Source organism: Dermacentor variabilis, chromosome 3 (genome assembly GCF_050947875.1).
Source record: "Dermacentor variabilis isolate Ectoservices chromosome 3, ASM5094787v1, whole genome shotgun sequence".
Lineage (NCBI taxonomy): Eukaryota > Metazoa > Arthropoda > Arachnida > Ixodida > Ixodidae > Dermacentor > Dermacentor variabilis.
The window spans coordinates 167,248,943-167,264,583 of record NC_134570.1 but is presented as its reverse complement, the minus strand read 5'-3'; the positions used below and the strand labels follow the sequence as shown (position 1 = coordinate 167,264,583).

At 45.3% G+C, this 15,641-nt stretch overlaps 1 pseudogene; it reads right to left on the bottom strand.

The window, feature by feature from the left end:
• The window catches only part of LOC142576503 (chymotrypsinogen A-like), a 46,795-nt pseudogene that overhangs the window by 24,446 nt on the left and 6,708 nt on the right, over positions 1 to 15,641 (bottom strand).

The following is a 15,641-nucleotide window of genomic DNA, read 5'->3' as shown; positions in this document are numbered from 1 at the left end:
TGGTTCTCGGCACAAATAACGCAATGTCAGTTCATACAAGGTCGTCAGGGAATCATTGTGTAGCCTTTTGGTTCAGTAGTAACTGCAGCATGCGGATATTCCGCTTTGCTGCGCGAACATGCGACGTCCACGGAACACAGGGGGAAATCGGGAGATGGAGTTCACAGCATAAATCCCAGGTTGGCCTATAACGTCTAATAAGAACGCGCCTACCAAGTCACTATCTAAATTTTTAAATCACCACCTGTCAAACATCCCCACTACCTACCCATCTTTCGTTCAACAGACGGCCCACTTCCTTCGAATTGTCGACGGCCTTAACGCCAACGCAGTCCTTTCCGTCCGCACTATTCTAGTCCCTTTACATATTTCTGCCCTTTACACTAACATACCCATGAGTGATGGAATTGAAGCCGTATCGAAATCCCTCACAGTCAATCCCCAAAGCGCACGCTCCTGAAGTTTACCTGTCAATCTTTAGGTTAGTTCTCACGCTCAACTATGTCGAATTCGATTCTATTCAGTACGTGCAAACCGTCGGCATTAGCATGGAAACACCATTCGCTCCCACGTATTCCAAAATTTTCATGAGACAGCTTGAAGGAAAGTTGATAAAGTCCTACCCTTTAAAGCCCCACACCTATATGCGTTACATTTACGACATATTTATAACATTGGAAAACAGCACAAGCGCGTTCTGTACGAGCATATACACAATGTATGCTCGTATAATCGCGCTGTCCGCAGCCGGCCGCTCGACCACTCGACAAGTGTGATTCGCACTACGGTGTGTTGTTATCACTAACCGAAACTGCTTCATTCTTGGGAGGAAACGGCATCCAACAAATGAGGTACTCGCGCAATGCTTGTAAAGGTCACAATTTGAAGGCTTCTCAAACAGTAGAACTGTACCCGTACGATCGCCGCGTATGTTTATCTACTCATTGCTGCTAAACAAGAGATGACAATTATAGTGAGAATGTTGAAGTAAGACGACAATCGGGACAGTTATTTTCACAGTAGACAACTGATCTCCGAGGTTTATTTTAGGCTCAAACACGCGCGCGCACTTCGCGCTGTGTGCTCCGTCCACCTCCACGCGAACAGAAACTTCAGCTACGGCGAGTTAAATTTTTTCACTACGTCTCACAGAAATGTTTTCCGCGCGAAAGGCGCCATGTCATGCTAAACAGACCGGGCGAGCGCGAGCGCAACCACCAGATAAAAACTGCTGCCGATCGTATACCTGATCTGTAACACGGATCTCCCGCCCAAGCCAGCATGGCGACTGTTCATAGATGGCACCATTGCCTTCGCAATATGGAGGCGCCCATTAAAAACAGGTTGGTGTAGGAAGGCCTCAGCATGGTCCAGGAACTTAATTTTTTAAATGCTTCTGTTCACCTTAAAAATAATCTATTTACCGCGTACAAATTCAGCAAAGTAACACTGCAATCTAAAACTAAACACAATAATGTCTAGAGCACTCAAACACCGTGAGGGAATGCATATTGGATAGTTAAGTATTGAAATTTAAATATAAAGTTCAGGTTTTGGTTTTAGGAGAACTACGAAGTGTTGATACTACGAAGGGTTGATAAGGAATTCAAAAAATTGCAACTCTGCATGGTGTATAAAGTAAGATTTCACGTAAAGTTAGTCAGGTGACCGTACGATACTTTGAGGGTTGGGTCTCCTGGATACGAATGCCACATCACCCGCAACAAGGTCAGAAACTCCGTCCTAGGCGCAGATACCGTGCAACTGGAACACACGTGTAGCGGTAGCGCACGCTCATTGGTGCAATAATTGGACACCAGAATCTGTTCGCCATTTTCCACAGCTGCCTCTGCACTGATGAGAACTGTAAAACACGCCTCGACCAGAGAAAGCGAGCGCTACTTTTACTTTATGCGCCAGAACAGCCAGGGGATGCGCAGCGCTATACTACGGATAGCGGATAGGAAGGAGAAGAGAAGCAAGAACGTTCGAATGCGCTATAGGAGCCACTATATGATGCCTCACACCACTACATTGTACAACGAACTCGAATTACTCGTCCGAACAAAGTGGATTGCAAGCGTAATTTTCGTATAACGAAATCACTCGTGTTCCCAGTGCACAGCCTTGCCGCGGTATAGCCTAGTGGTTATGGCGTTGCACTGCTCAACTCGAGGTCACAGGTTCAATGCCAGCCTTGTCGGCCGCATTTCCTATTGGCCGAGCATCAAGAACGCTGGTGCACGACAAAGAACCCTGTATGGTCAAAATTCTTCGGGAGTCTCCCGCTACGGCATGCTTCGTAATCTGATGACACTTTCGGCAAGTAAAAACACTGAATTTATTATTATAGGGTATATTGGTGTCCGGCCCTTGAATCTAGGCGAATATTGATCACCCTATGCGGTTGCGTTCTAGTGCGCGGGTTTTTAGGTACAAGATGCTCAGGGAGGCCATACTAACTGCCAGTGTTCCAGAGCGCTGTATTGGTTGGATTACGGAAAACAAATAAAGCTAACTCATTGCTGCAGTACCTGTATCACACAACGCTGCATTTGATGCCTCTTTTGTCCATCACATTTTTTTACAACTTATGCCTTACCGAATATCAAAATGGTAAAATAAACGACGATACATATACTACTGAGCAGCAAAGCTATGATAACTTAAAATGTAATTTTAAGCCTGTAGGCTTCACAGAGAAGTTATATAGCTACACCGGCCGCTTTCTGTGCAGACGATCTTAGAGCGATGGGTGATACTGTTTTCACACCAGAAGGCAAGAAAGGCGCTACTGAAGTTCCTCCGGCGAAGCTACCTCTTTGAACGACTGTCGCACTGCTACGTTCCCTTATGTTTTTGTGTGTTCATATCTCCCTCGCTTTCTATGTGTGTCCATTTTTTCTCTATATTTCAACCTCCCCCTCACCTCCCCCTCCCCCCGTGTAGGGTAGCAAACTCGATATCTATCTTCCGGTTAACCTCCCTGACTTTCGCATCTCATTTATCTCTCTGTCTTTAGATAGCGACATCGACCCCATGATGGTCGGTATAAACAACGCCTACGCGGTTTTGTAAGTTCGAGAGATTTATCAAGCGGGCGTTTAGAGGGCCTTTTCCTTTGAAGCCTTGAATTTTTTTCCAGAAGAAAATTGAACTAAAGTTTCCATTGATTGATTGAATGATTGAGTCTTTGACTGATTGACTGAAATGAATTAAAGTGACATTATTTTTTTTACTTTTACCTAACCTTGCGCTGTATTTTACTTCATGCTAACGAATTTAATGAAGCCAGCAAGAAAGAAAATTTGGAGGTCGCTTAAGCTTCGCCTTTTAGAGTGGAACACGATAGCATTCAAAAATCCTCGACTGCTTCTCATGCTTCCCGGCAACAGCAGTTTATGTAACCGTAACGTTTACGGGGAAACGCTGGCGACGAACGCTATGCACGAATGCGAGTTTTACGTTAAAAATGGCGGCCTCTTGCGTAGGCCGCGGATGCGCAGACGCGAGCGCCATCTGGATGGTGTTGTTGCAAGCAACCGAGTGCGGAACGCCGCTCTATGAATAGCAGAAACGCTGGAGAAGCGGGTTTGTGTTTGAGTTCCCGTGCAAGAGAATTATGTTTTCTCGTATATTCAAATTACTATCCGACGCTATCATGTGGGTACACTGTTAGTAAAGTCCTCTATAGCGTCCTCTGCATAAGCGGTGGTTCTCGGTTCATCCCAGACCACCGCACATAAGCGTCCTTTCAAGCGAGATCATGCGTGACAAAACGCGGCCGACCTGCTACTCACGGATGCATGCGGCCAATGAGCAAACGCAACGTTTATATGCAGCCCCGCAAATTTGGCGCCCAAAAAGTTCGAGGAAGCGTCGAGAAAGCGTTACGAAGCGAACGGTTTCAGGAGTGACGAGGGCGAAGTCCCTTGATAATGGAGAAGCTGTGAGGGAGAAAGAAAAGCGAAAGGCAAAAGGAGAGAACGAATAGACTAAGAAAGAAGTGGACGCCTCTGTGCGTAGCTTTGATGACGGAGGAGGAGGAAAGACTGCGCCCGAGCAAGAACATGGCGTGAGCCGGCGATCGAGTCGATCTTTTCAGTGGCAATTATCGTCATGTATCTGAACCAGCGACGTTGTGCGACGGTGTTCGCGTTGTGAAGATATAACGCCGCGTCGACGAACGCTCTGGGCGATCTCAGTGACGTTCAATTCCGCCGATGTTACTGGAAATTGTAAGAAGCCAGTACATCTTCGAGAACTCATGCGAGTGCGACCGCAGGGCGACATCCAGCAGCGGTCAGCCTCCACGTGCGCTGGATCGTCGAGCCCAGGAGTGTGTGCTGTACAGCTGCGAACCAGTGTTGATAACGGTAGGTTGATTTTTGCTTACCATACTAAAATGCCTAATTTCTGTCATTGCATTATTATGAGCCAGGACATAACGAATCTGGGTGATTAAAAGTCTGAGCGTGTAGTACTAATGCGCATATGCGCATTGAAGTTTTGGCGTGTGAACTAGTTCCGTATCGGTTTCCTCAAATTACAATATTACTGGCGATATTTTTTGCGTGCGTAGCTAGGGGTCCTTTTCTTGAAATTTCATGAGAGGATTTTCACTAGGGCTTGCGTGTTATCGAGCCGCAATAGTAGTCGCGTGTAGCCTTCTAACTGTGAAATCTCCCGTTTTTCTTTTTTTGCCCCCTTCGTGAACTTTACGACATCAATTCATTGCATTTCGTAGGTTAAGTCTGCGGAACGACGGCTTTATCTTTATTTGGAACAGTTTTCTAGCGTGGTACGCAGTTTCCTCGGTGTAATCTTTGCGTGGGTTACTGGCTTTGCTGTTGAATGCGGTGAATTCAGTGGAATTAAAAGCACAACTTAGCTCGAAGCTTGTTTGACGCGAAAATAATCATTTAACTAGATGACGCAGCAGCAGAGAAAGAAATTCGCTTCGCGCTAGAAGCACAATTTGCTTAAATATCTCTTGGACAGGAGCAGTGCACTCGTTATTTGTAGAAGGGGCGAAGTTCTATGCCACTGGCAAAATTTCAGCGGTGCAATATGTCATGTCGGACTAGCAGTTTCAAGTTTTATTGCAGATTGAGAAATCTGTGAATTTCTGCACTTTCGTAATTAAATAATGTCAGAAAGCAACGCCGCATTGCTAAAAGCTATGAAAAAACAGAAAAAAAGACATATCAACAAGATGTGCATTTTGCTTATGTCTAGTGATTCGTATGTAGTGTTGATTTTCGGCTATGATGTACTCACTAGCCCCAACATAGGCCTTAATAGGACTTTGAGCTTTTGTTTCTCAAATGATCAAATTTCTCCAGTTTCTTTTTATTCTCAGCTAACTGACTATTTCTATACAGGATTGAAGCGGGAGAGGTCGACACTAATAAAAATGCCGCCAGAGAAAGCAGAACCCCCAGCTCTCCAGTGCCACTACACAGTGGACCACAGCACCGGTAAGCGAGAAACCGGCCCAGAATGGCTGTTCATTGCACTGCAAAAAGATCATATCCTTTTGATGAAGCCCATGATGAAAAACCTGATATTTTGCCAGCAGAAAAGTGTGGTGAGTCGCAGAAAGAGACAAGTGCTTGCAATATTGCACACCGGTGCAATATGTCATGTCGGACTAGCAGTTTCAAGTTTTATTGCAGATTGAGAAATCTGTGAATTTCTGCACTTTCGTAATTAAATAATGTCAGAAAGCAACGCCGCATTGCTAAAAGCTATGAAAAAACAGAAAAAAAGACATATCAACAAGATGTGCATTTTGCTTATGTCTAGTGATTCGTATGTAGTGTTGATTTTCGGCTATGATGTACTCACTAGCCCCAACATAGGCCTTAATAGGACTTTGAGCTTTTGTTTCTCAAATGATCAAATTTCTCCAGTTTCTTTTTATTCTCAGCTAACTGACTATTTCTATACAGGATTGAAGCGGGAGAGGTCGACACTAATAAAAATGCCGCCAGAGAAAGCAGAACCCCCAGCTCTCCAGTGCCACTACACAGTGGACCACAGCACCGGTAAGCGAGAAACCGGCCCAGAATGGCTGTTCATTGCACTGCAAAAAGATCATATCCTTTTGATGAAGCCCATGATGAAAAACCTGATATTTTGCCAGCAGAAAAGTGTGGTGAGTCGCAGAAAGAGACAAGTGCTTGCAATATTGCACACATGCGGATGACATTGAAGCACTTGCATGCGCTGTACCATCACTACACACATTCGCAAGCACTATGACTCATTTCTGCTCATTTCACAAGAATCGGAAGTCACTGAGTCAGTTTAGGCGAGTGTAAATGAACGCAAGCGCAGCTGAAGGCGAGTAAGTGTAAGGGACATGATTGATTACCGCTGAGTGCCAGATGAGAATGTGGGCTAATTATTAATTACCTGCAAGTGTATAGAAATATTGGTGTGAAGTAAGCCATAAGCCGAAGCACATTGAGTTGATATTGAAGAGGACAAGTATATGTGAAATGGGTTCGTGCAGAACGTGGAGAATGCAACGGAGCGTATGTTGCTTGCTTGAGTTGCTTATTCGTAGCGGTTCGTTACAGCGCAATACAAGACAAGGACACAAAAAGGTATAAAAACGACGACACAGCGCTGACTCTCAATTGATATTTTATTGAAGATATGTTTAACATATATATAGGTGCCAGTTTAGAACCATGACATGCCCGAGGCGCAGAGATGCATGAAGGCAACTGTGACAATCTGACGCATAATCAAAATTTACATAGGTAACGCAATTGCTTGTCATGAAGAGTGATAGACGGTTCGCTGATACACGCTTTGACCCTAATCTTTATATTGTGAGCCTCGGCGATTTCGCTTGTCAATTGGCGTGCGTGTTTAAAAATGATACTAGTGTCTTTTTTTATTTTCAAATCGGGGTGACAACCGCACGACTTGCAATGCTCCGGGACATGAAGTGGCGCAACGCCTTGAAGATATATATATCGTCTGAACCAAAAGTAGTTTTTTACATGAATATGCCTCGTCTTGCGCACGGACAATTGATTGCTTGCATTCCAAATAGCACAAAGCACTCATTGCGGTGGTGCTGATCACACAAATGTGGCACAAGACAATGGGCAAATCGCAATTATTCCAGGTTCATTCTGCGTCGGAGCCATTGACTTGAAAGGCTAGGAATGAAGCCCTTATCACCTTCGATTCGCAGGCAAAAATCGCGCCTCGTTATACATTTTGAAACAGCTGAATCGTTATTTTGACGATGGTTGCCGCGGTAACCTGGTGGCTCCAGCGCTTCGGCTGCGCCTATCGCATTCCGATGGAAATGCAAAAACGCTTGTGTCAACCTTTGGATGCGCGTTAATTAACCCCACGTGGTCACAATTAATCCGGAGTTTCCCATTACTGTGTCCCTCGTAATCCGTAGCAGTCTCGGGATTCTAAGGCCCACAATATGAATTATTTAACCATATCTTGATTTCCTCCTTTCCTTCTTTTAACATGCACCTGGCAGGTAAATAGGTAAACACAAGCTAGCATGTGCAAAGCGGTGAAGCTTCCGATATTTGCAATAAACTTACGGTAGCGTCACGAACGGAGATGGTGACGCGTCTTGCTGCTACGAAACAAACACTCGATCGATAACTACAACGGAGCGGCATAAAAGGCACGGTACGGGAGCATTTTTATCGCACTCGCAAAAGCTACATCTGTCAGACTTACGGACGGGGAATCCTTGTTGGGGCCGGCGGAAGTGAACAGAAATATTCATCAGTTCAGCAAACTTGCAGACGTGCCGGCACAATCCCGCCCGCTTATTCGATGTCTCGGAATAGTGTAGCCGCATTGCCGGTATGACGTCGAGGCAGCCCAACTTTGAATCATGATTGAGTTACCTATACTTGCCGGTGTGCATGCTGGGAGCGGGTCATACTTGAGTGAACCTTCTGAACGAGATTCAAAGTTTCTCACGCAAAGCCAAGTTACCGGTTAAACGGCGACTACGGCGAACAATCCGCAGCATAGCGAATAATCACAAAACAATTACGGACAACATTCGCTTGACGAAGCAGTTTGTTTTCGCGCGGCTTCCATGCTCGGCTATCTTACCACTTTTAGCCTTTCCGCGGCGCATTACAGCTGTTGATAGCGTATAGTGCTACTTATTATATCTTTACTATCACCAGCCACAGATGCATCGGTAGCTGTTACACGAAATATGGATACCACACACGATCGCTGACGGTCACCAATCGACATGAAATGGGAGCATCAGAAGCACAAATATATGTACAAATAGCTGTTCGAATCCTGTGTGTCAGCATAGTGACGTGGTTACAGTGTTCGCTTGTCACGCGGTGTACCCGAGTTCTATTCCAACTGTATCCATATTTGGGCAATGTGTCTTTCGATGTTTGTGTGATGAGCGTTACCGATATCCTACAATGTGGTTCTAAGCTGTGTGTATTAAACCTTGTGCACAACGCGTCTGCTCGGCGCCTGTCCACAGCAAATAATTTTTTCATGAGAAATACCCGTTGGCCAGCATAATCTTCAGCCGGATAATATTCCAGCCGCCTAGTAAGCCGGACAGATTTGATCTGAAATACCGCATAAATATTTGGCGCTATGCGTGACATTTTTTCAAGCGGCCCCCCTCTCTGCGATGAATGGGGCCCTTTAAATGCAGGTCGCACATGCAAGAGCCGCATAAAATAGGCCGCATACGCAAGAGCCGCGTAATATAGGCCACTTGGGACGCGCCATTTATAAGCGTCGAAATTTTGATCTACTTTCCGCGTTACATGCGTCGTTTTAAGCCGGTATTGACAGAGAGCGTAGGGTGTGTGTAAGTCGTGCTTTACAATTTTTCTGAGGCATTTTACTTTGAGAAATTCAACTAGTTCAGTAATGCTTGTGCGCTACACGCACGGCCTGCGCGGTTGGGTATTCGTGGTTCGGAATGATTATTTTGCTCTCAAAACGGTCGGCGCCAGACGCAGACGCCAGACATTGTGCGACACCGGGCCCTTAATGCTATCGCATTAATACCGAGTGGCTGCTTTGACAAGCTGCTTTTTACTTTGTGTTTATTATAAGAGCGTTTCAGCTGCCTCCTGAACAATCACCGACGGAAAAAGAAAACAAGGAAATTTAGTTTTCTTTTACGTGCCTACGTGCAAAAAAATTGCTCCATTGTTCCTTAAGCAAAAGTGTAATAAAGAAAAGACACCCTCCGTGAGCTCGACTATTTGCACCAGCTGCCACTTCTCAAAGGCAAGATAGCGGGAAATACCGACGGAAAGTCCTTTGGCGTCATGACAGCCTTATCAGCGCCTACCTATATTGCCATCAGCGTTTAACAGCGATATCGCAAGCCCCGTGTTTGAGGCTTCATAATGGACTTGTACCAGTCACCTTCAATAACATCAGTCGCATTACACGGAAACGATGATAACACGGAAAATTAAAACCTCTGATATGGCGCAAAAAATTATCGCTGTCACGCGGTCTCGTTTCAGAAATACTCGCAAGAGGGTAGCCAGCAATGCGGTTTCCTGAAGCATGCTGTCAGCTGGGTTATCTGGGGCGCATGCTCTGCTAAAATTTCACAAAAGTAGCAAAGGATGCTATTGTGCAGCGGGATCACGAGGAAAACAGCGTCTAGCTTGACTCAAATGGATAAACTCCCCATTTCATGGATCCCGTTAAAAGAAGTTACGAAAATTATTGATTATTTCTCTTCCTTCAGTGCAATTGGGACTGCTGTGTAAATAATGCGGTCCACCCGCTTTTTACGATGATATTACATAAATGTACCTTCGTGCACATTGCAGCTCTATCAGCTCCCTATACCGACACGTTGTAAATTTGCTTTGCTATAATACTGTGTGCAACTATTTGAGTTCTTGCGCAAATATCCATAATATGTTTTCGCAGGCAGGGCACTGGCGAAAACGGCGCTGAGGACTATGCGAATAAACGGACGCAAACTATCTCTGGTAGGCTGCCATATCGGTATACGAATACGACTAATTCCGTATATTATCTGTGACTGTAATGTCGTTTGGCCATAAGACCAGATCGCGACTGAAGAGGAACCGGAACACTCACGATACTTGGATCGATCACCGACCATTTCTTAGGTGCAACCGGTTGCACAACTACAGCGCCCTTACGAGGGAGCTTTAGCTCGGGCCCAACTCCGAGTCGGTCTATTGAAATACATGCAAAACGCAGAAACGCTTTCCTGAGATAACCCTTGGACCGATTGCAATGAAATTTTTACGTTTAAGAGAGAAAATCAAGTTCTAGTGATTGTTGGAACGGAATTTCGATTTTGGGCCTTAAGTTTGTGAAAGTAATTTACAAAAATTTGAATTTGTGAGGAAGATAGAAGCCCTAAGTTAAAAAAATTATGTGCTCTGAATCAAGCACAGATATCTAGTTTTGTAAGCGGTCTCCATTAGATGAATCAGCGCGGACAAATACAATGTGTGAATCTACATCTTACGTGAATGTGTTACGTTGTGTACAAGGATACTCGAAAAGCTGTATGGTCATATTACTAACATGTTTGAGATTCTCACGTAACATATCACTTTTGCCCGCTTAAGATTTACTATTAGATGCAATTCACAGAATTATGATATAATTTCTCATTGCTGAGTTACAGGGTTGTAAACACGATAGTTTCATTTTCTGAGAAATTGCGATTTTTGCCAGTTTTTCATAAAAACTGACGCCCTAAATAAAAAATTCGGAACTAAAAGTCACTAGATATAAAGTTTTTCTTTCAACTGCAACAAAGCTCGTCAAATTTGGTGCACTGGGTGCCGAGAAAAACGCATTCTCTTTTTTCATGTATTTAGATAGGAGCACGCGAGCTAAAGCTTCCTCCTTACAACTTTTGTGCGCGGAGCTTCTGCGTGCGTGCGTGCGTGCGTGCGTGCGTGCGTGCGTGTGTGCGTGCGTGTGTGCTTGCGTGCGGACGCTGTGGAGAGTAATTCGCTCTATTTTGCGCTTTATTCTTTGACCAAGTGAGTGTTTATGCCATGTTAAGCTTTACCACTATTGTAGTTTGCCGCGTTTTGTCATTTGTTTTCGTACCTACACTGATCTGTTTTCCTATCATCATCTATAATGCCGCAGTGATTGAGGGTATCTGGCTTTTACGATAAGCTTTTACGATATATGTACATTAAATCAAACTCTTTGTCTTTTACTCGAAAGTAGAAAGCGAAGGATATGCACCAAAGAGGGCAGCGAACTTACCAGACGCAATGCGCCGCAGTGAGGATGTATCTGTTGTTGATAAGGGCGCCACCGCAGAAGTGCTGGTATCGGTGGGTGTAAATGCCCGCCTGCCATGGCCAGCTGCCGGGCATCGCTACGGTGCCACCATAAATGCGATCATCGGGGTCAAGCTGCGGTGGTATCGAAGGTACTCCACATTGAGCTGAGAAACAAAGATGATGGTATCGTGTTACTTGAGTTGTAACGCTGCATCAGAACTGCGACAAAAATTGGGAGGACGGTTAAGTTTCTCCTTTCAAGAGTGGAACGCGATAGCATTCAAAGATCCTTGACTGCTTCTCGCGCTTCCCGGCAACTGCAGCCTACTTAACATTATTGCTTACCGGGAAACGCTGCCTGCGAACGCTATTGCTCGAAGCTGAGCTTTCTGTTGGAAAGGCGGTGTCTTGCGTAGGCCGATCCTGGAGGGAGTACACAGCCGCGCCTTGAAAATTAGATTATGTGCTGGTTTCTCTTATTGTTTCGCACATTTAGTATTTCCGTCCATTCATGAAGCTTGTTTGTCGGCTGTCATTCTCAAAATTCTGAGCAATGACTACATCGCGAATATATATATATATATATATATATATATATATATACATCATCCTAGATACGCCCACTGCAGGGCAGACGCCTCTCCTATACTTCTCCAACTACCCCGGTCATGTTCTAATTGTGGCCAGATTGTCCCTGCAATCTTCTTAATCTCATCCGCCCACCTAACTTCCTTCCCTTCACAACCATCAGTTACCTTCCCTCTTCATTACATGCCCTGCCCGTGGCCATCTTTGTTTTAGTTCAGCTAAGACGTCATCGACTCGCGTTAGTCCTTCACCCAATCTGCTCTCTTCTTATCCCCCGTTAACGTTATACCCATCATTCTTCTTTCCATTGCTCGTTGTGTCGTGCTCAATTTAAGTAGAACCCTTTTCGTAAGCCTCCATGCATCTGCCCCGTAAGTGTGTACTGGTAAGACACAGCTGTTATACACTTTTCTCTTCAGCGATAATGCCAAGCTGCTGTTCATGATCTGAGAATGCCTGCCAAACGCGCGTCATCCCATTCTTATTTTTCCGATTATTTCAATCTCATGATCTGGATTCGCGGTCACTATCTGCCCTAAGTAAGATGCATTCCCTTACCACTTCCAATGCCTCGCTAGCTATCGTAAACTGCTGTTGTCTTCCGAGACTGTTAAACATTACTTTAGATTTCTGCCGATTAATTTTTAGACCAACCCTTCTGCTTTAATTTTCCAGGTCCGCGAGCACGCATTGCAATTGCGCCTCTGAGTTACTAAGCAAGGGAATATCATCAACGAATCGCAAGTTACTAAGATATTCTCCATTAAATCTTAAATCCAAGTTTTCCCAATCCAGGTTTCTGAATACCTCCTATAAACACGCTGTGAACAGCATTGGAGAGATCGTATCTCCCTACCTGACGCCCTTCTTAATTGGGATTTTGTTGCTTTCTTGTGGAGGACTATGGAGGGTGTGGAGTCGCTATAGATATCTTCCAGTATGTTTACATACGGGTCGTCTACACCGTTATTCCGTAATGCCTGCATGATTGCTCAGGTTTCGACTAAATCAAACGCTGTCTCGTAATCAATGAAAGCTATATATAAGGGTTCGTTATATTATGCACATTTGTCCATCACCTGATTGATAGTGTGAATATTTTCTATTGTTGAGTAGCCTTTGCAGAATCATGCCTGGTCCTTTGCTTGACAGAAGTGTAAGATGTTCCTGATTCTATTTGCGATTACCTTAGTAAATAGTTTGTAGGCAACTGACAGTAAGCTGATCGGTCTATAGTTTTTGAAGTTTTTGGCGTCCCCTTTCTGATGGATTAAGATTGTTTGCGTTGTTCCAAGATTCCTGTACGCTTGAGGTCATGAGGCATTGCGTATACAGGGTGGCCAGTTTTTCTAGAACAATGTGCCCACCATCCTTCAACAAATCTTCTGTTACCTGATCCTCCTCAACTGCCTTTCCCCTTTACATAGCTCCCAAGGCTTTCTTTACTCCTTGCGGCGTCACTTGTGGGATGTCAAAGTCCTCTAGACTATACCCTCTTCCATTATAGTCGTGGGTGTCACTGGTACTGTATATGTCTCTATAGAACTCTTGAGCCACTTGAACTAGCTGATCAATATTAGTAACAATATTGGCGGCTTTGTCTCTTAACGCATACATCTGATTCTTGCCTATTCCTAACTTCTTCATCACAGTTTTAGGCTTCCTCCGTTCGTGAGATCATGTTCAATGCTAGCCATGTTATACTTCCTTATGTCAGCTGTCTTACGCTTGTTGATTAACTTCGAAAGTTCTGCCAGTTCTGTCCTAACTCTAGGGTTAGAGACTTTCATACATTGGCGTTTCTTAATCAGATCTTTTGTTGCCTGCGATAGCTTACCGGTATCCTGTCTAAGGAAGTTACCTCGGACTTGTATTGTACACTCCTTAATGATGCCCATAAGATAGTCCTTCATTGCTTCATACACTAAGCCGAATACCTGTTATGTAGCTTAATCCAGAATTCCTCTATTTTCCCTCGTACCGCTAACTCATTGATCAGCTTCTTATGTACCAGTTTCTTTCGTTCCCTCGTCAAGTGTAGACTAATTCGAGGTCTTGCTTGCCTTCGTATGGATACTGTAGCGCACCATGCCGAGCACGTGAAATTTTTGTGTGATGCCAGAGTTAGTGCAGAGTATGAAGTCTATTTCACTTCTAGTCTCGCCATTCGGGCTCCTCCATGTCCACTTTCGTTTATCCCTTTTGCGGAAGAAGGTATTCATTACCCGCAAATCATTCCGTTCTGCTAACTGTACTAATAACTCTTCCCTGCTATTCCTAGAACATATGCCATATTCCCCTACTGACTTGTATGCAGCCTGCTTCTTTCCTACCCTGGCATTGAAGTCACCCATCGGTATAGTGGATTTTGTTTTGACTTTACACATCGCCGATTCCACGTCATCATAGCAGCTTTCGACTTGGTGGCCATCATGACTGGATGTAAGGGCCCTGTAGAACCTTCAGTTTGCATATGTATATATATATATATATATATATATATATATATATATATTGTAAGCATTTATGCGGACTTCATCTTCATCTGTACAAAGTCATCATCAATCATCGGCTCGTGTTCGTTTTTGCGTCGGCGCCATTTTTCCTTCTTGGAATAAAGCGTCGTCTCAACCGTGGTATTTCAAGTGGTGGAGGCGCTTTAAGATCCCTTCGACCTCAATCCACTTCAAGATCTCTCCTGGAGCTACGTTCGGGACGCCGCTTACGCCAAGAGGCCGCCATGTCGCAAGACCAGACCGCAGCATCCACCATCTCGGTTCAAGTGCCAGCCACCCCCAATCCCAGCCCTGCCAACAACCGGTATCGCGACCCTGAAATCTTCTCTGGCTTGCCTGGTGAGGACGTTGAAGACTGGCTCGACAACTACGATCGTGTCAGTGAATACAACAACTGGAACGAGACGTCGAGGTTAAACAACGTGCCATTTTACGTCTCTCAAGTAGCCAAGACATGGTTCCTGAATCATGAGAGAGACTTCCGTGATTGGTCATCTTTCAGGGAGCAGCTACGGCGTATTTTCGGCACACCCACGGTTCGTTCGGAAGTTGCGAAAAAGAGGCTGTCTGAGCGCGTCCAGCATTATGGCGAATCGTATACCTCGTACATTGAGGACATCCTCGCGCTTTGCCGCCGTGTCGACAGTGCCATGCCAGAACCTGATCGCGTGCGACACCTTCTTAAGGGTATCGGATCTACTGCCTTCAACGCACTCGCCGCTCAAAACCCTTCGACGGTGTCGGACGTCGTCTCCGTCTGTCAGCGCCTCGACGCCCTGCAGTCAATCCGCTTGCAACCGGACTTTTCCGACAACCCCCTGGCAAACAGTATTGAGCTCCGCTCTATCATTCGAGCCATAATTCGTGAGGAATTGCAAGCGCATGGCTCACCCCCTTGCAGCAGCGCTCACGTCCAACCTGCTTCTACCGACCTGCGCGGTATTATTAAGGAAGAATTGGCCTCCCTGCAGAACGCCCAGCATACCAACGCTTCTCCTTGCCCACAACCGGCTTCTTACGCCCAGATTGCTGCAATGCCAGCCGCGCCGTCTCCAATAACACCACCTGCGCCTGTTCACGATCACCTGGCACCTTTAGTCACCCGAGCTCCGAACCCACCTTACTACTCTGCCTGGCGTTCGTCGAGACCTATCTGCTACTACTGCGGCTTTCGAGGACATATCTCCCGGTTTTGCCGACGCCGCCAGCAAGACGAACGTCGGGGTTACGCGGC